Below are 25,915 nucleotides of genomic sequence, written 5' to 3'. Positions count from 1 at the left end.
TGCTAATAATAAACCAAATAAAACTCTCTGCTTTCATAGAGCTTACCCTTGGGGTGGGAGTAAAAGAGAAAGTGACAGACAATTAAAAATATATAAACACAAATGTAACATAGTACATTTGAAAGTGGTAAGTACTATGGTGCTGGTAGGGACAAGGGGCAGAGAAATTCCAGTCAGAAAAGGGCGGGTCCCTGACAAAACCCCACCTTCAAGCCAAAAAGCATGAAACCCAAAGCCTAAAGTGAGAACTTCTATCCCTGTGTCCCCAGTGAAATGTTGCCTTTTCCTAAACCACCCATGGCCCTGCCCCACCCCATTCTGTGCCTATAAAGACCCCAGACTCAGCTGGCCTAGGGAAGAAGCAGCTGGACACTGGGGACTATGGCTGGATGTAGGAGAGAAGTGGCTTGATGTCAGAGGGGCAGCTTGACGGTATAACTTTGAGGAATCTGGCCACAGACAGCTGGGTGTCAGGGGAAGTTCCCCCATCCCTTTTTCAGTTCCCCTTCCCATTGAGAACCACTTTCATCAGCAATAAAATCCCCCACATTTACTGTCCTTCAATTTGTTGGTGTGACCTCATTTTTCCTGGATGCTGGACAGGAGCTCAGGAGCCACAAGTGTGGATACAAAAGTCTGTCACACCGGCCCTTTGCTCTTGCTGGTGGAGGGCAGCTGCCTTATGTGAAGAGGCAAAGGGCCCACTGAGCTGTTAACATTTAAGCCATCCGTGGATGGCAGAGTTAAAAGAACACTGTAACACACCCTTTGGGACTTTGGGGGTTGCAGGAACCCCCACCTGGGTGCTGCCACGGAGTTCGCTCCTGCTGTGGCTGAAGCAGCCTGCCCGTTCCAGTGCTCATCCAGTTCCCACCTTGTCTGCTTGCATGTTCCCTCCCATGAGGAGTTGAGAGCATGAGGCTGAGTAAATGAGGCAACCTGCTATGAGTCCTGCAAAAGGGTTCAGGGAAACAGCCTCCTTCAGGGTAAATGAAAGCTTGAACTTTGTTGCCTTGGATTCGAGTCTGCCCATAATAAGCACTATTTTACCATCAGTGTGTTGGTCCTGAGCAAGAATATTATATTCTCATGTAGCAAGTATAAAATTTCCTGTCACAATATTCTATAAATGCCAGTGACAAGGTTTACTTCTCCTTATTTCCCCATTAATGAAAATAAACCTTGTTCTTGAGGCCCTATTTCTCCTAATGACTAAACCTAAGTCTTGTCAACTTTGTGAATTTGAGTGCTTCCATCTAAGTGAAGCCTGTATTTCAAGATTCTCCTGCTTTGTCTTCTGCCCTAGGCTCTGTCCACAGGTCTGACCTCTTATACTGACAAAACAGGGAGGGTGGTTTTGGTGGTGGTTGCCTCTTGACTGGGTTTGCTGCTGGTGAAGTTGGCCATCTCTTCTCCTTGCATTAGTAAAGATCAGTGAGGAGCTCACTGTTTGCCCCTACTGGCTGGGCTCCAGCTCTGACTGATACTGTTGGTTCTCCATGATACAATCACATTGTTCATTTCATTGTTAATCTGGCATGAGGCTTGAGTAGTTCATCCGAAACCACATGATAGCAACCCCATAGGCGATCCACCGGCTTTCAATTTTAATTGTCATTGCTTCCTCCCTGGACATGCAGGAACTTTTAGAATATCCCCAACTCCTTACAGAGGCCATGGGAGACTCAGTGCCGGACTGCATCTCAGACATCCCTGCTGCCAATACAATCCCTTCTGTTACTTCTACTCCACTGCAGCTCCTACAGTTGGTGTGGGACATTGTGAGAAATCATCTCCTTCCTGTCCCAGACAGAAGGGGGTCATGTCCCACTCATCTTCCCATCTACCATTAAAATGCTTCTGAGATTTCTTCTACTCAGGGAGAGTTTTGGCTGCTGAAGATAATAAGGATCCAGGCCCCTACCTTAGCATGAACACTTTGACTCACCATAACCTATCCTTTCAGACCTCTTTTCTACAGGCAAAGGAGTACAATTATTTCCTCCTTGGGCCCAGAAAAATGTCTTGAGTCCTCATTCCTTTATCTTTAGCCTATTTCTGGCAGAATAAATATGTTGCATCAAAAATTTGGAGCAAACCCAAAACGTGCATAGTCATCAGGGCTAAGTTGAGGTTTGTGCCCTGTAAGGGGTTGGCTAGTGCTGGAAGCTAAGAGGTTTTTTGTTTCATGGACTTGGATGGACAGGAGTAGACGCCTGTGGTCATGGCCATTTTAATTCACAGAGTTAAAACTGAGAGCTCCTTTCTCATCCAGTTAAAAATAAGATCCCTAAAGGGTAATCTGTTGTTTAAGAAAATCACCTACTAGCAAAAGGAAATAACACAAAAACATGGGTTAGCCTTGATTCCAGATGGGAAAATGTATCCCTGAAAATTTTGATCTATGGGCTTGCCATTAAACAAGTCTGGCTTTATACTACTCAGGAGGTAGAAGATTCTCCAAACTCACAGTACTCTTTCCAATATATCTGTACACTAAAAATAAAATTCTAAGGCTCTCCAACCATCTGAATGGACTTCCTCCTCAGCCAGAGCTCTTTTAAAATGTAACCTGAAAGACTGGTTCAGGCCATGAAGGGAAGTGGGGGTCGGACTTGCCTCATTATACCTCTCCAGCATTAACACCAGCACTAAATCTGATTAGAAACATTTTACAACCTATTCTCTCTGAAGCCTACTACCTGGAGGCTTCATGTGCATAATAAAACTTTGGTCTCCACAACCTCTTAACTCAGACATTCGTTTTTTTGATCCAAGGTCTTTAGAAAAACTCAACCGTCAACCAGAAAATACTTAAATTTACCTATAGCCTAGGAGCCCCTCAAACTCCCCTGCCCTCTTCAAATTGTCCTGCCTTTCTGGACTAAATTAACGTATTTCTTAAATGTATTTGATTAATGTCTCATGCCTTCCTAAAGTGTGTAAAATCAAGCTGCACCCCAACCACCTTGGACACATGTTCGCAGGACCTCCTGAGGGCTGTGTAATGGGCCATGGCCACTTATATTTGGCTCAGAATAAATTTCTTCAAATATTTTACAGAGTTTGACTCTTTTCATCGACATATCCATTTCCAATTCCAGAATTTCAGGTCTTCCTTTCTTTATTCCTTTAGTAGCATTTATCTCTATTGTACTATATATCTCATTTGTTTATTGTCTCTGTCTCCCCAACATAGAATATAAGTAATATGAAGGCAGGTGTTTTATCTGGTGCGTTCACTACTGTAACCTCCAGTGATTAGAACAGTGCCTTGGTATTCAGTTAAGTATTCTTTTAGGAGTGAATGTTGCATTAAATATAAAGAGTGGTTTCAGGATAGGTAGTAATATCTCGTAATCACAAAACAACTCTAGTAAGAGACCCTCCACTCAGGCCATATAGGATTTCTGCAAATCTTTCTGAAGATGAATTCCTAATCCAAAATTATAAAATTTACTAAGAATTCACTAGGAATGAGAGTCAGCATGTACTACAAAAAACCAAGATTAGATACTCAAGAACTTCAATTAAACTGTTAGATATGAAATCAAGTTGCTTAAATTGGAGACCTTAAAAATAATTCAAAACATAATAAAGAATAAAAACATTTTAAAAATGATTTAGTATATTTGAAAAAAAGAAAAAACCAGCAACAGCAAACTAAACCTTTATGTTAGGAATAATGCTCAAAATCCTAAGGAAATTGAACACTCAAACAAAAGATTCTTAGCAAAGCAATTTTACTTCTGCGCAGAGGGGTGCCTCCTTGGCCAGTTGCCATGAGAGCACACCTGAACAAAGGGGCACCAGAGCCTTTATTCCTGACGCGAGTCCTGCCCCTGTACCCTTTCCCCATTGGCCGGGGTCAGGTTGTACAATCTAAACTAATCCCTCTTGGTTAAACATTTGATTTTTTTTTTTTAGATAGGGTGAGCATGTAGAAGAAAGTGAAGAGGAAGGGGAAGGGGTGTCTGTAATGAGCTAGAAAGTTAGTCCTCTTTCCAAATAAGGAAAGGAATCTGAGCTGGTACTGATAACACTTGGTACTGTGGTGTGCCTGGGCATCTAACAAAAGCAAAAAGGAAAAAAAGGAAAGGGGGGGGCAGTATGAATTAAAGAATAAAGGATTGATCAGATTATTTGAAGAGAAACCTTATCATATCCCACAATTTAGAAATGAATCATGGAATAATTTAAATTAAAAACGCAATAGCCAGATTAAACAAAAAAATTAAATAGAGCCAAAAAGAAAATTAATAAAAATTAATATTGCAACTTAATATTTTAAATAAAACATAATTCCAGTATCTTATCTCCAAAAGATAGGATTAAGAATTTTTAACAATTTACTTCTGTATGCATTTTTCTATTTCAAAAGTTTTTCATAAAAACCATTGATTCTAAAATTGGAAAAAAAATTAGAAACGTTTATGTTTGTTGACCTTTACAGTAATTACATTGAAACTCTCAAAGGAACAAAAATACTAAGTTAAAAGTTATTCAGCCAAAAAACAATGCTTGCTCTTTGACTGATGCTTTCCGTAATTGCGTCATTTTATTCTGAAAAAAATTTAGAAAACAATCTAAGCACTTTGAGATTTTAATATGAGAATGTCACTCCCTTTTTCCTATAACCTTCCCTCAGGGAAAGTATTCTTATTTTAAAAGTCTATAGGTGACAATTTAACTACAAAATGGGGAAGAATGATTATTGGAGGATAATTTCTAAATACTATCTTAACAAATCATCCAGGGCAGAGGTGTTGCTACTTGGAATGTCCCCTGGGGTGTTTCGTAAATTAGGCTAGGCTTCCTTTGTGAAGGGAAGGTAGAAAATTCTGGAACTGTGGGTAACACAGAGCTATTACATTTTTACCTTTGAGGAGAGATCCCCTAATGCTATTGGACAGAGTCTAAATTTAATGTTTATGTTGCAAGTCTATTTAGACCTTACTCAAAGCAGAGAAAAAGAAAGTAAATCAATGTTTTGTTTTTGTGGTTTATCAATAAGCATAGATTATATGCCAATATAAATGTAGAAACTTATGTTTATTAGTTCCCTTCAGAGCCAATGAATAAGGTGTATAATAGGGAAGACAAATTGATTAAGATTTATGTTAAATTATTTAAAGTTTTTTTTTAATCAGTTTGATTCTTTATTCTAGTTTGTAAACTGAGAGTTCTAGAAAGGTTTACACTTATAAGCAGTTGCCTGAGATGAAAATTTGCCAGTGAGTAGTTATAGCTCAAATTTGTATTTTGGTAAGCCCTCTCCTAAAATAAAACTAGTTACTGACCACCTCGTTTAGCAGTTCTTGGAATACAGTCTTGGGATTCTTGTAGGTCCCTAAAAACCTTTGAAGAGGACAATAAGATAAAAACTATTTTCATGATAATACTAAGAATTATACTAAGAACTATTTACCTTTTTTACTCTTATTTTCTCATGAATGAATTGCGCAGTTTTCCAGAAGTTACATGGAGTGTGATAATGTCATTACTTTGATGGTTAATAGGATGCATACTTATATATTCTTATATTTTAAAATTTCTCCGTTTTAATTTTGATACAGTAAATATTGATAGATATAATCCAAATAAACATAAGCCTTTTGAGTTCCTTATTTTTAAGAGTTTTTAAAGGAATTCCAACATCAAAATGTTTGAGAACTGATGACCTAATTCATTGAGCTGAACATACCTTCTCTCCTAAAATTAACAGTGGCCCTGTATTTCCTTTGGAGCTGATAAATTCAGGGTTTGTTTTTGTTGTTATCGTTTTTTTTTTTTTTTTTTTCTTTCCCTTTCCATGTCTCTTCTAAACCTCTTTGTCTTTCTCCAACTTTTCTCCTGTTGCTTGGAGCTTCCCAATACAAAACAAGAGTGAGATCTGAGGAAGAGGTTTTTTTCCCTAAGGAATAAAATATATTCGTTAAAAAGATATAAGGATGCTAAATTGTTAAAATAGAGATGATAATTAAGATCTAAAGTGCCACATATGAGGTAACAGAGATGTGAGACAGAGCACCAAATAGAATTTATAGTAGTGTCCGGAGAACAACAGCACACTCTTTACTCCAACTCACTCAGAGTGCACAAAAGAAGCACAGGAATAAAGAAACTGGGAGGAAGGTGTCTTTGGGGAACTTTGTGTCATAGCCCCATGCAAGGGGTGAGAGGTAGGGTTACTTTATCTTTCATTGAAAGTCAAGAGAGAGGACCTTAAGTGGACTGGTATGAGCCAAATGTGAGACACTTGCATTTTGAAGAAATTTTAATTAATGATGTCTGACTTTCATCTGGGAAATTTGGAAGACTTGAAATGAATTAGCCACTGCTTTCTTGGTAGATGGGCCAAAGCAGAAATGTTTTAGATAGACGTGAGATTTTATACTCCAGAGAAAAGAATGCATGACTGATTGCACTGGACCAGATATGGGCATGTTTTACACACACACACACACACACACACACACACACACACGTATATGTATGCACATATGATACACCATACTAGGAAAAAAACAAATCTTGATAATAGCAATTGAGATTGATGGGGAAGAATCTTACATCAGATTGAGTGGTCAGAGAAGGCCAGTCCTAGTTGGTGATGTTTCATTTAAACTAAGAAGAAAAAAGTTAGCCATGTAAGGATCTCCGCAAAGAACATTCAAAGCAGAGTAAATAGCTAGATGGGAATAAATTCTGCATGCTCAAAGTCCAGAAAAAACAAAAACAAAAAACCCCAGGGAGGCTGGAACCAAGCTGAATTTTGGAAGATAGGATGATGAAGGCAGGAACTAGATCAGTAAGGTCTTGTTGCCCAAGGTAAGACCCATATAGCTCTGCTGATGACAGACAGGACTAGCTGGATTTCCTAGGCTGACAAAGAATTCCTAAGCCTAGCTGGGAAAGGTGACCGCAACTACCTTTAAACAGGGGGCTTGTAACACAGCTCACACCCAACCAATCAGGTAGTAAAGAGGGCTCACTAAAATACAAATCAGGCCAAAACAGGAGGTAAAGAAATAGTCAAATCATATATTGTCTGAGAGCATGGGGGAAGGGACAATGATCAGGATATAAACCCTGGCATTCGAGCAGGGAGCGGCAACCCCCTCTGGGTCCCCTCCCATTGTATGGAAGCTCTGTTTTCACTCTATTAAATCTTGCAATTGCACGCTCTTCTGGTCCATGTTTGTTACGGCTCGAGCTGAGCTTTTGCTCGCCGTCCACCACTGCTGTTCGCTGCCGTCCCAGACCAGCCATTTACTTCCACCCCTCCGGATCTGGCAGGGTGTCCACTGTGCTTCTGATCCAGCGAGGTGCCCATTATTGCTCCCTATCAGGCTAAAGGCTCGCTATTGTTCCTGCATGGCTAAGTGCCTGGGTTCGTCCTAATTGAGCTGAACACTAGTCAGCGGGTTCCACGGATCTTTTCTGTGACCCACAGCTTCTAACAGAGCTACAGCACTCACTGCATGGCCCAAGGTTCCATTCCTTGGACTCCGGCCAAGAGCCCCAGGTCAGAGAACAAAAGGCTTGCCGCCATCTTGGGAGCAGCCCGCCACCATCTTGGGAGCTCTAAGAACAAAGACCTACCCTTAACACTGATATCCTCTTCCGTGTACTATTAAAGCTCTACAATAATTTTCCAAACCTTCAATGAATTTGAGGTTTCATATTCTCCGTCTTGGAGCTTTCAAGGGAAGTCATAGAAACTATAATTTTATGGGTTCTGAGGAGATTGAGTATGGCTATCTCTATAGTTTTATTAATATCCAATCCCATGAGGTCCTCTAATAATGGTCCAAAACATTAATTTTAACAAAGGCTGTATTTATTACATGAATGCTCTGAGTAGCAGTAGAGGGGTTTTGGGCCAGATGTTATAATTCTTATTCTATTTTTATTTCCCTGATCACTGTATTAACTCTTGATTTTAGGAACACTTGTCCTAGAAAAAACTTTGACATTCTTTAGAAAAAAAACCCACATCAACCAATTTCTTTGGCAATATCATAATTATAATGTTGGTCTTTATATTGAAGATATTTTATCTGATCTTGGAAGAATTTAAAACGTTCTTTAATAGGTACTATTTTAGCTGTTTATTGTTTTAAAAATATTGTCAAATATCCATTGTCCATTCTTTTAGGTGACTCTTTTTCAGATGTTGTAAAAATAGAGAATGAAAAGCAAATAACTCTTCTCCCATTTCTTATAGAATCTCTCAATCTGCTTGGAAAGATGTGTGTGTGTGTGCGTGTGTACATATATATTCCAAATACATATAATTGAACATATAATATATACATATTTAAAATAATGCAGTTATAAAGTTTTAAAGATGAATGATATTATAGCTAATAAAATCTGCAGAAATTTAGGACTAAGAAGACGATTGAGAATCTTCCTTCAGGAGGAACAAAATGAACACGAGCCTGAAGAATGACAGGAGTTGAATAGGAGAGTATGAGACAGATGAAGCATGCAGGCGTGAGTTGATAGAAAACGTGGCTATGGAATCACATGAAACTTAGTTTGGAAAACTGAGAAGGCCAATTTGGAAAAATGAGTGTATTGGTGAAAAGAATTGTAATAAAATTGGAAAGAAACTTTCAAGCCAAAATGAGTTATCTTCTCTACTTTAACAGTAGATGTGTCAGAACATCTAGAAGTTATTGTGAGGAAGTATTTTAGATCTGCTTGGAAATTCTCCTTTTTAGTAATACATCAGTCACTACGAACAGCTTTTAAAATGAGCAGTCAAGACTTGCCCACGACCTTCCTGAGAAGCATGCTTACAGAATAACATTTAACAGTTTATAGACCATACTTCACAATTGGCAAAATTTTATGGGATGCTCATTTTGGCCCAACCATAATACACTAATGATTCAGCTTTAGAATCCACCAGAATTATTTATTTGTGCCACAGATATTCACATCTGCTCCCAGGGCAACCCATCATTAAATAATGCATGAGTAGGAAAAGGATTAAAAAATTTTCTTTAAGGTTAATGCATGTTTCTTTAAATATTTGTAAATTGACAAACAACTTTATAATTTGGTCGCAAACTGCAAGGAAATGATACTTTTAAATTTAGGGCTTGCCCCTGAGAGCTAGACTTGAAGGAGCAATCACACACAGGACACTCTTGTGTCCTGCCCTGACTCTTGATATTATAAGTTCAAGCACTATTTTATCTCCTTACATTTCTGCTGCAAATTAATTTCACTTGTCTCATGAAGAAGATTAATTTTACCTCTAGTTTTGCTCTCTTTCAACTCTTTCTCTTCACTTTTGGCAGAATGGTCTTTCTAAACTGAGACAGAAGGAGATCTGATTATGCTACATTGTGTTTAAAATCTCACTGATTCATTTTTTTTTTTTTTGAGGGCGAAAGTTAGGCTGATTCAGATGGCAAAGAAAATCATCTCACCAGTCTTCTGATCTCTGTTTAGCTATTACATCCTTAGAGAAGTCTCTGATACCACTTCCACCAGGTTAATTTCACCTGTTAAGCTTTCACAGCACCATGCATTCGTTACAGTTTTAGCATTTATCACAATTGGATATTGATGACTGGTGTCATTATTGATAAAATGTTTGTCTCCCTCACTAGACTGCAAGTTTGATGACGTCAGGGACAAAATATGCTTTTAAAACCTATTCTTAGCCACTAACACAGGACTTAACAAATAGAACTTGATAAATAGTTGTTGATATTTTGATGATGCATGAACAGATTAACCTATGACTTGCACAGATAACATAGCCATCACTTATTACATTCACAGAATCATAACATGTTTGAGAAGAAGTTTGTTGGAAATGTTTCATTCTAAATCCCTCATTACTTTGATAAGAAAATTAAAGCCCAGAAACTAAATGCCTTGCCCAAGATTATATAGCTAATCGGAATGAGAGCTGGGTTTATAATCTGGGTTTCCATTACTACTCTGAACTTTTTTTTTTTTTTTTTTTTGAGACGGAGTCTCTCTCTGTCGCCCAGGCTGGAGTGCAGTGGCGCAATCTCGGCTCACTGCAAGCTCCGCCTCCCAGGTTCACGCCGTTCTCCTGCCTCAGCCTCTCCGAGTAGCTGGGACTACAGGCGCCCGCCACCACGCCTGGCTAATTTTTTGTATTTTTAGTAGAGACAGGGTTTCACCGTGGTCTCGATCTCCTGACCTCGTGATCTGCCCGCCTCGGCCTCCCAAAGTGCTGGGATTACAAGCGTGAGCCACCGTGCCCGGCCTGAACTTTTTAAAAATTATATTATAGCTCCTCTCAGCCAACCTCCTCATTCCAAAAGTGCAAGCTAAGGACCAGAGTCATAATAAATTTGTGTGGCAGTTGAGTGCTTCGGTCAGAGGTGTCTCCACCTGTCTCTATACCTTTAGGGATCACGAAATAGTTGAGTTTCGTAAATCTGACAAAGTTGCATTTGACATGATCTCTTCACTGTGCCAGAAACCTTTCCCTGACCCTTTCTTAGACTAGTGTTCTCAACATACATATCATGGTCACAGAAGGACTAGGAAATGAGTCTGAATGGAACCGGAAAATATCCACACCTCCAGTAAAAGAGCTCAACAATCAGATCCAATGATAGTAGTTTTAATCCAGCCTGTTCACACAGCCATGCATGAGATGTGAGCTTATTAATACATCCCATCAGCTTCAGTTCATTCATCTCTAAACTCCTTAAAAATACTCTTTATTTCTAAAATCTTTTGTTTCTAAAAATGTCCCAAGGAATTCTCTTCATCATTTTTTAAACTGTTTATCTGCTCAATTTTTGTGAATTTGTTGCCTCTTAATTATAGCAGTGGAACTCAGTGTGAAGTAAACACCACTCAATGTGTCCCCCATTCACTGCAATGTCTCATTACCGAGTGGGTCAGATCAACTAATGTCTTTGCTCCCTTGGGAAGCTTGGGGTTACCCCTAGGTAGTCAGATAGAGTAGTAGGTTGGCCATTTAATCTCCCCCCATTCTCCATTTCACTTCCTTTCTTGTGAACACAAAAGAATTTTAAGCGATCTGTTCGCGGCATTGAAATGCCAACCTTAGTTGGTACTTTGAAAACTCAAAGCCTTTTACAAGATGAATAGCAAACTGTGGATGACAGCTCCTGTGGAGCCATTATTGAATTGCAGCCCTGATGGCTGCATTACTTTGGATTTAGATAAAAGACTCCATACAAGACAAATGGTAGGAGGACATCAAACAAGACTGTGTCCATACAGTGACAGAAGCAATCCAATTGAAGAAGCTGTTGATTTCCCCAAGGCTACATACTATTTCTTCCTGAGTAATTTATATTAAGAAACTAAAGATTGTATATTCATCTATTCATCTTCTATTTATACTTTTCTCTAAAAATACTAATGTCCAGTTGTCAAAGTCTTACTTCTCTGCTCTTGCCTGGAAGAGAAATACTGATATGGGAACATGTTAATTATTTTGTATTGTGTTTTATTTAACCACAATAGCAGTGTGTGTAAAGGTTATAGACTGAGAGTTACAATCTATAATGATCAGATAAAAAGATTAGTCAGCAAATCGATAGTTCCCTGTACCAACAGGAAGCTTGGTATATTCAAGGCAACAATGAGTACAAAGGGTACAGATAAACATCGGGCACCTTTATTTAGATGAAAACTAATTCTAGAGAACTTCCACCACCTCATTAATTATGTACCAACCTTCAGGAGGAACTGGGTGAAACATCATTAGGGGCTTTTGGAATGTGTTGGAAAATGCTTCTGGCTTTATAAAAACTGTATAAAATCAGAGCTTTTCTTTCTGTTGGGCTGGCAGATGTTCACGCAAACCCAGTTACTCAAAATGGAAAGGGTTTCGTATATTGAACTTGCATACATTTTTTTTGCATCCAAAATCTTGAGAATGAGAATGTAGGAGGCTTTAGCTTCAGAAGTACCATCAAAATTGTTTAAAACACGGATTTAAATATTAATCTACTTAATAGGGAAATAACACCCTTTATATATGCTTTATCCTTAACCAGCTCTCTATGTTGACATATTTAAAAAAAAAAATTAATGCCTTTCTGATGTGAACTTTGCATTTACTAACTTGCATAATAACAATTTCCTTTACTTTTCCTGTTTTATTTGGCATAATCTATCTTCCTTCCACCCTTCCCTTATATAAAAGCTAATCCGTTGAAAAGTGGATTTGGATTGGCTGAATTGTGAACTTTGAATAGAATCTTTGGAGTGGAATGGGGAGCTTTGTATAAATTAAGATCTCTTTTGGAATTACGTGTAACTTCATTCATTTGCATTACCATCTTTTGAATGGGGACTCTTTAGCATTTTTGACTTTGGGTATTTCTAAAATAAGACCTGCTCTCTTCTGGAAAATTATTCAATTATTCAGGAATTCATCAAGATGAAAGCAGAATATCATTTGTTTGGAAAAGAGTCAGACAAAAGAATAGATTTCAATAAGCTCAAAGTTCTTAGAAATAGCTTTAATGGTGTCTAATAGGTAATTCCTGTTTCACACCAATAATTAATACCAAAGAAAATGTAAGAAAAGAAAAAAGAACTTAAAGAATCTGACAGTTGAACTCAGTAAAAACAGTTTGATTTTCCTGAAGCAATCCTCAAATATTACTTTGCATGATTGCTTTTAGCATTTTTTTTTTCAACCACACTTTGCAAGTTTGAATGGGTATGTATTGATTTCCTTCTTCTGGGTCAAATTATTCCTTTAGATTTGCTCCTGCAACTCTCATACTGAATCCAATGTGAAACACAGCCTATATTATGTCTCTTAAATACAAAACTCTAGGGGTGTGTGTGTGTGTGTGTGTGTGTGTGCATGTTTAGTCAGTCTCCAGGAATGTGTAAACAAACCTAGCTACTGCTAATTGTCAAAAAACTGTGCTGTCTTTCCTGTTGCCTTTGGGAGGTTGTGTGTTTGGCAACAGCTTTCTTTTGCTGAGCTCACCTTAGCTGTGGCTACTTGTGTAGCAATTGAACCATTGAAGAGGGGTTCTGATTAGCTTTCATTTGAGCCAGTCAGCAGCCATCTGGAGAACTGGCTGAGACCTGGGTTACTAGTAATCCTATTGCACCTCTAGGGTAGACTAACAGTTGTTACCAAATTTAACGAAACACTTTGACTTCTAATGTCTATTTAGCTGAAGACTACTATTCCTCTCTGACTTCCTCTCCTGCCTTACTCGTCTTCATTCTGTTTCTTTCTCCCTCCCTCTTTTCTTCCTTTCCTTTCTTCCTTCTTTCTTTCCTTTCTTCTCAACACCATAGTAGCATTTTACACTTCACAAAGTAATTTCACACTCCGCCTCTGCCATGATTCAGGCCCTCCTCATTTCATGCCTGGGTTACTACCATGGGCTCCTAATTTGTCTCATTCCTCTCTCACTGGCTCCCACCACCCCTGCAGTTGCTACACCCTGATCCTCCACAATGCAGGCAGAGCAGTCTTTCTAAAACACATCCTTCTGCTAAAAATACTTCAGTGGCTCTGCACCACATCTAGGAAAATGATCAAACTCCTTAGAAAGGCATCCAAACCTTTTCTTGGTCTGGTGATTGTTTATTTCCCTGGTCTTATCTTCCGAATTCTCCCAGGCCATACAGATTCCCAGGCATATCCAGCCTTCTCACACATCCCTGCCTTTGTATAAGCTGTGCAAAGTTCATCCCTTTTCTCCCTATCTTACCCTTCACCTGGATCTCTATTTTTGGCCTGGCTAACTCTTATCTTCCATTTAAGCTAAAGAAATTTCTCTTTGAAGTCTTCCAAGACCAACCACCTAGGGCTGTCCTCTCCAGCACCCCCACCACACATGCGCTCGCGCGCGCGCACACACACACACACACACACACACACACCACCACCACCACCACACTCACATTGACTTGGGCTAGGATCCCATTATATCCCTACATGTCATTAACTATACTGCTGTGATAGTATTAATTCTAATGTATTAGAATTGCTGATTTACTTACTTTTATAATTTTATTTATGTATTTATCTTTGAGACAGCTGTGTCCCCCAGGCTGGAGTGCAGTGGCTCAATCTTGGCTCACTGCGGCCTCTGCCTTTGGGTTTAAGCGATTCTACTGCCTCAGCCTCCCAAGTAGCTGGGATTACAGGCGTGTGTCACCACACCCGGCTGATTTTTGTATTTTTAGTAGAGACAGGGTTTTGCCATGTTGGCTGGGCTGGTCTTGGATTCCTGGCCTCAAGTGATCCACCTGCCTTGGCCTCCCAAAGTGCTGGGATTACAGGCGTGAGCCACCACACTGGCCCTCTGCAATTGTTGATTTACTTTGATATCTCTTCTTCTACAGCCAGGATTATTAAACCTGTCATACTATGAACCCCTTTGGCAAATTGATAAAACCCATAACCCCATTCACTTTTGAACACATAAAAACCAAATATGTACAATTATAAAATATATGCATGTTTATTTTCTAAATCATTAAGTTGAGCACCAAGTCCACTAATGTAATTTGAAAGCAGTAGTGAGTAAAGACAACATTTTAAGATATCATCAGCCACTGTACTATATTTGTCATTTCTAACTGTGACAAAATACTTCTGTGGTTTGTTGTCTGCATATATATATATATATATATTTTTAAATGCTGTTTTATTTGGAGATATGTAAAACTAAAAATATAATTATCAAGTCAGTTCATGGACAATCTGTATTCTAGAATTTTGTTTTAGTTTTAGACTATAAGTTCTTTGAGGTTTTCATTTTAATATATCCATGCCTTGGACATAATATTGGGACATAGCAAATACATAAATGTTTGTTGCCTAAATTAGTAAGAAAAGAAATAGTTTTGTATTTCATGTAATTTAAACTTTAAAAGCCTCCCTGTTAATTAGACTTTATTATTCTGATCACATATTAAGAAATTGAAGCTCAGAAAGGTTAAATACATTTCCCTAGTTCACACGGCTTTAAATGTCTATTCCACCATAAAGTTGTCTCTCATTTATTAATTAAGTTACTCAGTAATGACTTATATTGTATCTCACCTATCAAATAGTCAAGAGAAAGGGAACAAGCATGGAAAGGTTATATCATCAGTCTCTAAAAGGAAAAGTGTATTTATGATACCTTAGGTAACTCTTGGCTCCCATTATATTAATGTTCCATCATTATGGACCAGCTGATTGTGTGGCATTCATTTGAACCTTAGAGAAAGTCTGAGCCCACGTAGGAGATGAGCCTGACATCCCCGAGAGTTTGTCTCACCAGGAGAGATGCTTACTTGGACTCAGGAACAGCCTGAGAATAGAAATAAGGATGGAAATGCCACTTCCTCAACAGCCTGCTAAGGGAGCAGCGGTTGTATAGCCTTGGCTTTTTGTTTCATTAGCTCTCTTTGAGTGGAAGAATAAAAGAAAATGACTGAAACTAGGACAACCCTTTCACATTTCAGAATACGAGCGAAGGAATATTTGGTGTGCTCTATTCTGTCCTGCTCATTGAAATGGTCAGATCATTGTGTGGCACAATAACTTTCTCCAGGACGGTGGTTGTTATTGTGCCTTTCTGCTGTTCTGTTTCTCTCCTGTCTCTTTGCCTTTAATTTTTTTTCCTGTATCTAGTCTACAAAGAAACCACTTAGTAGCAATTCCTGGGCAGACTTCTTAAGGAAAGCGAAGTGAAGGAGAGAGACACCTGCCCCCCTCCTCTCCCTAACACATAAAACACACACACACACACACACACACACACACACACACACACACACACGAAAAGGAAGAGATGGAGGTGGTGTGAACCCTGGAACTTACAAGCTATGTTGATGCAAGGGTACAAAGTCACTTTAAACACACCAAACCCTTGTTTCCCCTGGCATGAGAAATCAAACAAAACAGAAAACGATTTACACTGTCAAGGTTTGGGAACTTGGCATAAGGATAGTTAAGCTCCTGCCATCTGATATGTCTCTAATTTATGTATTTCTTGATCTTTTATTTTATGTCTATATATTTGTTGGGTCAAACTAGCAACATCAAGAATTGCACAATAGTTTCTAGGGAGCTCCAGCAATAAGATGTGTTATATTAGTTATAGAAGACAGAACCTCAATAGCTAGGGTACTTTAGAACAGGGTGCTAATTTAATTGTGAGGCCATAAGGAAATCCTCATTGGTTCCCATTGTTGTTATTACAATTTTAAAAAAATACTTTAAATTTTTTTTCCATTTTATTGCTTAGAGAATGGTGACCATACTTTTAATTTTTATTGTCTCATCATATTAGTGCTGGTGTATTAGTCTGTTGTCACAGTGCCATGAAGAGATACCTAAGACTGGGAAATTTATAAAGAAAAGAGGCTTAATTGGCTCACTGTTCTGCATGGCTGGAGAGGCCTCAGGAAACTTACAATCATGGTGAAAGGCACCTCTTCACAGGGCAGCAGGAGAGAGAATGATTGCCGAGGGAATGGGGAAGCCCCTTATAAAACTGTCACATCTCATGAGAACTTACTATCATGAGAACAGCATGGGGGAAACTGCCACCATGATTCAATTATCTCCACCTGGTCCTACCCTTGACACATGGGGATTATTACAATTCAAGGTGAGATTTGGGTGGGGACGCAGAGCCAAACCATATCAGCTGCTATAATAAAATAACTGAAGCTGTGTAATTTATTAAGAACAGAAATTTATTTCTCACAATTCTGAAAGCTGAGAAGTCCAAGCTCAAGGTATCAATGATTTTGGTGTCTGGTGAAGGCTCAGTCTGTGCTTCCAAGATGCCACCTTTACCACTGTCCTCCAGAGAGGATGAGTGCTGTGTCTTCACATGGCAGAAGGGATGGAAGCACAAAAATGGGCCTAGTTAGTTCCTTTCGGCCTTTCTATAAGGTTGCTAATCCCATGAAATAATCACCACCTAAAGGCCTCACCTGTTGATATTATCATATTAGGTCTTAGGTTCCAGCATACTCATTTTAGGGAGACACATACATTAAAGCCATAGCTATTATTATTTATTACTTAATTTCAAGGCACCTTACTGTAACTCATGGGCATAATTCTAATCACTATTGCGCAGCAGTCATAGTGCTATAGACCAAGAGATAGATAAAATTATGATGCCGAGGAACACTATAAAAATTGTTTTCTTCGCCTAGACAAGGGATGTTTTTGGGTTAAGAAAGCACATAAAGGCCGGTGCGGTGGCTCACACTTGTAATCCCACCACTTTGGGAGGCTGAGGGGGGCGGATCACGAGGTCAGGAGATCAAGACCATCCTGGCTAATAGGGTGAAACCCCGTCTCTACTAAAAATACAAAAAAATTAGCCGGGCATGGTGTTGAGTGCCTGTAGTCCCAGCTACTAGGGAGGTTGAGGCAGGAGAATGGCATGAACCTGGGAGGCGGAGCTTGCAGTGAGCTGAGATCATGCCACTGCACTCCAGCCTGGGTGACAGAGTGAGACTCCGTCTCCAAAAAAAAAAAAAAAAAAAAAAAAACACCCAAGTCAGACAGCTCTGGATGTGTGACTCTCAGGGATGTTATTTACAAGCTATGTGTCCTTCCATAAATTGCTTGACTTTTTTCATCCACTGGACTCCTTCAAAAAAATTGTGGGGGTGCAATTTTACAACCTACTTAATATTGTATTGAGAATTAAATGAGTTAAATAAATGGATGATGTTTGTACTGTGCTTAACTCAGTGTCTGGCACACAATGAGAATTTAATAAATAATGAATAGCTATTATTATCTAAGTCCTGTTGTAAACTTGTTAAATTGTGATCTGCCTTCAAATGGAGTATACAATAAGGACAACTTATTAAGTATAACTAACATTTGTCTACATTTTACTTTTGTACAAAGTATGATAAAATATATCATTTCATTTAAGTCTCATAAATTCCACAGTGTAGTTACTATTATCTTCCTCATTATAATAATGGGGGTGGGGCTGAATCTTGGATAGTTTAAGTGCTTGCTGAGGGTCCAAGCTAATATACGATACAGCGAGAGCAGATTGTCTTCAAAAATCCACTTAATGGTTCTCATGAACTGCAGTTTTACCTTAGATATAATTAATTAAGTCTCCGATAAGTATAATTACTTTTTTTCCCCCTCATTTCTTATAGTCACATGTATTGTCCAATAAAGGATACAGCTTTGGTGTGCAGAACAGCTATCTGGAAAGCTTATTAAAATATGAATTCCTTTCTTCCTTTCCCTCCCTGACTCTAAAAATTCTTATTCAGGATTTCTGGCATAGGGCAGAGAGGTTGCCTTCCTAACAAGCTCCAGGAGGTGCTGAGGGTACTGGTTCTGGGGCCACATTTTGACAAACACTGCCTCAAGCTATTTTTACCATCGGTGAATATCTTGCAGTACATTTCATGAAGAAACTTCACAGTCATTGCTTTATTTAGGCAGAAAGGATGGAGCAGCCCTCTTTTCCAAATAATTTGTCCTGAGATGCATCTTTTTGGCAGTCATTCTATCGAGCTCCTAGAATAGAATAATGCCATTTGTAATACTGGTGATGGAGGCACCCTTGCACATTTCAGGCGAGGTTTTGGTGCACAGTACTTTTCACTGTCTTCCGACAGCAATTTCAGGCTCCTGCTGCCTGCCCCGTGACCATCTCTCATTAAACCTTTGTGAGTAGCCCTGCTGCAACCGTGAATCATACTCTGAGGGCTTCACACAGGCTGGGTTCGTTGAGCTGCATTATAGGAGACTATATCTCAGATGGCTCCAGTGCAGCCAAAACAATCTGTCACTTTTAATTCTTCCTGTCACCTCATTAAGTATATGGCAACATTGACAATAAAACACATTTTCAAACAAACACACAACACACGAACCACCCCAATTGCAACATTTCCTCCTCTTATATTCAGATGTGGTTATAAATATCCAGTCATTGAAAGATTCATTGAACAAACATATGTGCCAGGGTACTGTATATAACTGAGGGAGGCACAGAATAATCTCCATGGACACATTAAAGCAATTAAAAATAACTGTGCTTCCAAGCGGGCTACTATAATACAAAGGTCAGGCCCATAAATATGAACAGGGTGGCAGTAATGTCTCTATCCAAATATACCCCCAAACACGTAACTACAACAGTTCAGGACTCAAAGGTTAATGTAAAAAAAGAGAAATCCCTGAAATTATTCCATATTCTTCTCATGCCTTTTACTTCTTGTGGTCTTTTCATCAAAGGTTAATATATGTGAATATAGTGGAAAAATTGTATCAAGGCCAAATGTGTGTCATCAGGAACTACTTTACTCAATGAAAAATATTTACCCTTGTACATATGATAAAATGAAGGCGCTGTAGTACATTTTCTGTGAAAGAAAAAAAAATGTCTATTGCTTCCTCCCCCTTTCTTTACTAGGTTGCTTGTTTTTACATTAACTGCACTGAAGTTTGAATTTTACTCAAAGCTGTAGAGAGACTGTTCTGAGAGCCGGGATAATTTTTGCAGTAACACACTGAGTGTGATAATAAGGTTTGTGCATGGTTGCAAAGAATGTGCTGACAGATGGAAAAGAAGCCACCTCAGTCTGCACAGAATTCATTTTTATATATATTCAAAAAATTCATACAACACCTGACACTCATTCAAACAGCAGTTCTTCCTCCTGCTGTCTTCTGGAAACAGAAATATTTTAGAGTATATAGAAAAAAATCCAAACCCCAGTGGACTGATTCACTAAAATTTCAAGTTCTGTGCACATCAGAGTAACACAGGCTCCTGCATTACCATTGAAGGTGTCATGTGCAATGTAAAACTTATTCCCACCAAATATGGATCTTTACGTAGTAAGTGCCTTAGATAGTGAGCAAGTAAATTCAGCAAGGAAAAAGATGTGAACAGAATGTCTCCTACAAAGCACAGGCATTTCCCACCCTTCCTCTGAAAAGCAAAGGGAGAGCTTCTTTGCCAAAGATTTGCTTTCATCACGGGATATTAAAACATGAGAGCAGATTGTATTAGAGCATTTAGGTCATCTGTGCCTTTCTGTGATGTTGTGACATTTGAGAGCACATTGATTAAAGGAAAAGAGCAGTCTGAGGTAAATTCTTTGCTCTTAATAATAATGAAACAATGACTAACCCACCTAGCACCTTGATTCTCTAAGGCATCAGCTTTCTACTAGAGAAAAAAAAGCTGCTCCCAAATTCTTCTGTCTCCTAGACCTTATTACTATTTTCTTAGAAAAGCCTAATTCTTAGTTTAAAAAGGAGAATAAAAGTTAAAAAAAAAAAACCGTTATTTTCCATTCATCCTCAACCTTTGGACTGAATGCATCTGTCATATGGTTTGGTCGTGTTCCCATGCAAATCTTATCTTGAGTTGTAGCTCCCATATTTCCCACATGTTATAAGAGGGGGCTGATGGAAGGTAATTAAATTATGAAGCGGGTTTTTCCCATGCGGTTCTCATGATAGTGAATAAGTCTCATGAGAGATGAGGGTATTATAAAGCACAGTTACCCAACACAAGCTCGCTCTTGCCTGCCTCCATGTAAAATGTGACTTTGTTCCTCCTTTGCCTTCTGCCATGATTGTGAGGCCTCCCCAGCCATGTGGAACTGGGAGTCAATTAAACCTCTTTCCTTATAAATTACCTAGTCTCAGCATGTCTTTATTAGCAGCGTGAAGACAGACTAATACAATCCGTATTTGTTTTCTAGGGCTGCTGTGCCAAAGCACCACAAATTGAATGGCATACACAACAGAATTTATTATCTCACAGCTCTGGAGGCCAGAAGTTCAAAATCAAGGTGTTGGCAGAGTTTATTTCTTCTGAGGGCTGTGAAGGAAGGATCTGTTCTAGGCTTCTCTCCTTGGCTTTTAGATGGCCATCTTCTCCCTGTGCCTCTTCATATCATCTTCTCTCTTGTGTGTCTTTGTGAAGTATTGGACTTCAATGTGTGATTTTTTGACAGAATACAATTCAATCCATAACACATCTTGTACTCAAAAAAGGAAAAAAAAAAAATATCAACAAAACTTGGATCCTCCCACTTGTGCCATCTCTTACCCTGCTGCCTTCCCAAACAGAGATGACTCATACATCCCCAGAGCAGATTCCAAAGACAAGAGTAATTTTTTTTCATTATTGCTAAGATGCTGCTAAATTATTGCATCCACTAACCTTGATGTCTCCCAAATTCCTAAGAACCAGCTATGCATTTCCTACTTCTATGATGTGTTCTCATATACTAACCTCAAAATTAATCCCGACATTTGACCATTACTTGAACAGTTGGTCATTATTCTCTCATCAAATTCTGGCATGACTGTTGGTCACTTCTGTAGCCATGTGAATTAGCCACCCAGCAATCTATCCAATTTGCTATTGACCTTTTCTTTTCTTTTCTTTTTTTTTTTTTTGAGATGGAGTCTTTCTCTGTCCCCCCGGCTACAGTGCAGTGGTGCGATCTCGGCTCACTGCAACCTCCACCTCCTGAGTTCATGCCACTCTCCTGCCTCAGCCTCCCGAGTAGCTGGGACTACAGGCGCCCGCCAACATGCCCAGCTAATTTTTTGTATTTTTAGTAGAGACGGGGTTTCACCATGTTAGCCAGGATGGTCTCGATCTCCTGACCTCGTGATCCGCCCGCCTCGGCCTCCCAAAGTGCTGGGATTACAGGCTTGAGTCACCGCGCCCAGCCCTCAGCTACAGTCTACTGCTGCTGCCTAATCATATACATACTCTATCTGGCCTATACCTTGTATTTATGCATCAGCTCTAAAAGTTTAAATTTGAATACTCATTCTTTGACTTCTATCTGCTTATGTCAGTCTTCTCCTTTCTCTACTTCCTTTATAGCATCAGTTACCAAATTATGTTATTACAAGGAAAAATAGTGTTTTAGCATGTTCATAGGAGAGACACAGAGGAAGATTTTACTAGTACATTTTCACACTGCTGTAACTACCTGAGACTGGGTAATTTATGAAGAAAAGAGGTGTAATTGACTCAGTGCTGTAGGCTTAACAGGAAGCATGACTGTGAGACCTCAGAAAACTTAGTCGTGGCAGAAGGCAAAGGGGAAGCAGGCATGTCTTACCATGGCAGAGCATAAGAGAGAGAGAGCAAGGGGGGAAGTGCCATACACTTTAAAACAGCCAGGTCTCACGAGAAACTCACTATCATGAGAACAGCAAGGAGGAAGTCTGCCCCCATGATTCAATCACGTCCCACCAGGCCCCTGTGGGAATTATAATTCGAGATGAGATTTTGGTAGGGACACAGAGTCCAACGATATCAAAGATAAAATGGTGTGTAGGGTTAATGAAAGTTGAAATGTTTCTTTACTGAAGAATTACAAACACTAACATTGATTCTGAATAACCAAGATTTTGTAATGGCTTTAATTAAATTTATGTGAACAATTAAAAAAGAGCCTAGTGATCTACCGAACACCAGTTTGGTAAATAGTTACAACTGTTCTTTTGTCTATAACACCTAATACCCACTCTTCATTTTATTTACCCACTTCCTTAGCATTTTTTGATATATCCCTTACTGTACTCTTTTGCTAAATGTTTTTTCCACCTACATTTATTTTCAAATCCACTCTGCAACTCTATGTCCTGTCTATTCCCGTGCATATATTTATGTTCTCCAAATTTCAGTAAGCCTTCAGAACCGCAAATAAGAATATCCATGCTAATTCCTCTTCTAATTTCATGAACATGTCATATATTTATTACTATTTTCTAGGTTACCTACTCATCCACCTAACTCTCCTCTATGTCACAAGGAAGAGCAACACTAATTGCCATTATGTAGGGAAATGCTCAACTTCTGACTCTCATGTAAAACAGGATGCATGGCCACATACCCTCTTAATTCCCTCCATTTTCAGTGAAAAGCAATTCCTTTCTGAAGACAAATTAGTCCCAGTCTCTTTCTATTTCTCCTACCATCTCAGAGACTGTTCTCCATCTTTTGTCCCTCTTCTGTGTCTTCAGCCTCTTCTCTACCAATTCTTTCTCTAGGATTATTAACCAATTCCAAGGGTTCTCACTTTAATTTTGCTTTTCTTTTACTCAACTTCCTTGAATTTTGGACTTGTCTTCCTTTTCAGCAAAGTAATTTACTCTCATAATTTCAATGTTCTCACTTCCAATAACTTTCTTCAATTTTCTGAAAATATGGGCACTTCCATCAGCATTAGAGTATAGCTTTTTCTTTTTTTGTTTAACGCTCTTATTTATGGCGTTCATTTGGCACAGAGAAAGGAAGAAAGTGTGAACTTTGGATCCTCACACTAGAGTTTGGGTTTCAATTTCAATTTTTCAGCTTCTTAGCATTATGGCCATTGGCAGTTTTTCTTAGTCTTCTTGAGCTCCAGTTTTTTCTTCTGCAAAGGGGCAAGGATAATTTTATCTAAGCAGGATTTTTGGGGGAATAAATTAGGCATTTTATAAAAAGCTTCTAAAAGTTGGTCAATAAGTGTTAACTGTCTGATATTGTTTGTCTCTGTGTCCCCACCCAAATCTCACCTTGAATTATAATCCCCATGTGTTGAGGGAGGCACCCGTTGGGAGGTGACTGGATCACAGGGCTGGTTTCCCACCTGCTGTTCTCATGATAGTGAGTGATTTCTTACAAGAGCCGATGGTTTTAAAAGTGGCAATTTCCTTCATACCCCTGCTGCCATGTAAGATGTGCCTTTGCTTCTCCTTTATCTTCTGTCATGATTGTAAGTTTCCTGAGGTCTCCAAGCAATGGAGAACTATGAGTCAATTAGACCTCTTTCCTTTGTAAATTATCTAGTCTTGGGTATTTCTTTATAGCAGTGTGAGAATGGACTAATACACTGTCCTACCCATTGACCTCACTCTTGCTTCATCCTTTGACACTGCTGCTTACTCTCTCACTGAAATTCTCCCTCCCTGTTCATGTAGCACCACAGTCTCTTGTGCCTCTTCTTAGTGCTGTGGCTGTTCCTACCTTGTCATCATTCCTTCACACTTAATATTGATGTCTGTTGGTTTTTCCCCTCTAAATTTTCCTTCCTTCTTAACATAAATTTTCTCTAAGTTCCAACTACCATTTCTAAAGATTCATTTTTTAAAAAATTCTGCAACCTGGGAAATTTGTGTAATGCCAGACGGGTATATCTAATTGTTTACTGCACATCTCAACATGAATTCATTTTTTTCAATGAAGTTAATGAATTTAAATTTAAATTAAATTCAAACTTAAAATGTGTAACAATGAATTTGTTGTCTGTCTTCACTATAAAATTGTCACCTTCTTGTATCCCTTATCTCAATAAATGAGACCACTATTGGCATACATGAGGCAATTTTAGATGCTATTCTATCACAGCAATAATTAAATTGAATTACATAATTAAAATGACATTCTTTTTTCAAGCGTTTCAGAATACAGCAAGAAGAAAGCTTCTGTTTTGGACTTAGTATGTCTTTGGCCCTTTTAATGCACTTCAAAAGCTCCTATTTTAACAAATAGAGGTCAATTTTAGAACCTTTAACATGGTAAAATTTAAAAATGTTGATTTTGTCAATTTTGTCTTTAAATTCTATTTGTGGTAAATAATGCATTAATGAACCAGCCTCCTCAAGAAATAGGATTAGCTAAACATCAGTGAACAATAAACCAATAAAATAGTTTTCCAAGTGTGAGTTTTAAACTGCAAATATAAAAATACATCTTTTAAAAAGCAACTCAGATACTTTAAGATTTTAAATAATAATCATAATCGGCTTTCTTCCTAAATGAATACCCTTTATTTCTTTCTCTTGCCTGATTGCCCTGACCAGAACTTCCAATACTATATTGAATATGAGTGGTGAGAGAGGGCATCCTTGTCTTGTGCCAATTTTCAAGGGGAATGCTTCCAGCTTTTGCCCATTAAGTAAAATATTGGCTGTGGGTTTGTCATATATGGCTCTTATTATTTTGAGGTATGTTCCTTCGATACCTAGTTTATTGAGAGTTTTTAACATGAAGGAATGTTAAATTTTATCGTAAGCCTTTTGTGCATCTGTTGAGATACTCGTGGTTTTTGTCTTTAGTTCTGTTTATGTGGTGACTTACACTTATCGATTTATGTATGTTGAACTAACCTTGCGTCCCAGGGATGAAGGCAACTTAACTGTGGTGGATAAGCTTTTTGATGTGCTATTTGCAGTATTAGATTTGGTTTGCAAGTATCTTATTGAGGATTTTTGCACAATGTTCATCAGAGATATTGGCCTGAAGTTTTCTTTTGTTTTACTGTATCTCTGTCAGATACTGGTATCAGGATGAGGCTGGCCTTATAAAATGAGTTGAGGAGGAGTCCCTTCTTTTCATTTCTTTTTTTTTTTTGGAATAGTTTCAGTAGAAATGGTACCGGCTCTTCTTTATACCTCTGGTAGAATTCAGCTGTAAATCTGTCTGGTCCTGGGCTTTTTTTGGTTAGTAAGCTATTTATTACTGCCTCAATTTCATAACTGTTTATTGGTCTATTCAGGAATTCCATTTCTCCCTGGTTCAGTCCTGAAAGAGTGTATGTGTGCCGGAATTTATCCATTTCTTCTAGATTTTCTAGTTTATGTGCATAGAGGTGTTTGTAGTATTTTCTAATGGTTATTTGTAATTCTGTGGGTTCAGTGGTGCTATAATCTTATTTCTGATGGTTTCTATTCGATTCTTCTCTGTTTTCTTCATTAGTCTAGATATCAGTCTATTTTGTTAATTTTTTCAAAAAACAGCTCCTGGATTCGTTGATTTTTTTTTTTTTTTTTTGAGACAGAGTCTTGCTCTGTCTCCCAGGCTGAGTGCAGTGGCACAATCTCGGCTCACTGCAACCTCCGCCTCCTGGGTTCAAGCAATTCTTCTGCTTT

The sequence above is a fragment of the Nomascus leucogenys genome, chromosome 20, assembly GCF_006542625.1.
Source record: "Nomascus leucogenys isolate Asia chromosome 20, Asia_NLE_v1, whole genome shotgun sequence".
NCBI classification, from domain to species: domain Eukaryota; kingdom Metazoa; phylum Chordata; class Mammalia; order Primates; family Hylobatidae; genus Nomascus; species Nomascus leucogenys.
The sequence above is the reverse complement of the archived record's forward strand: the minus strand, read 5'-3'. Positions refer to the sequence as shown.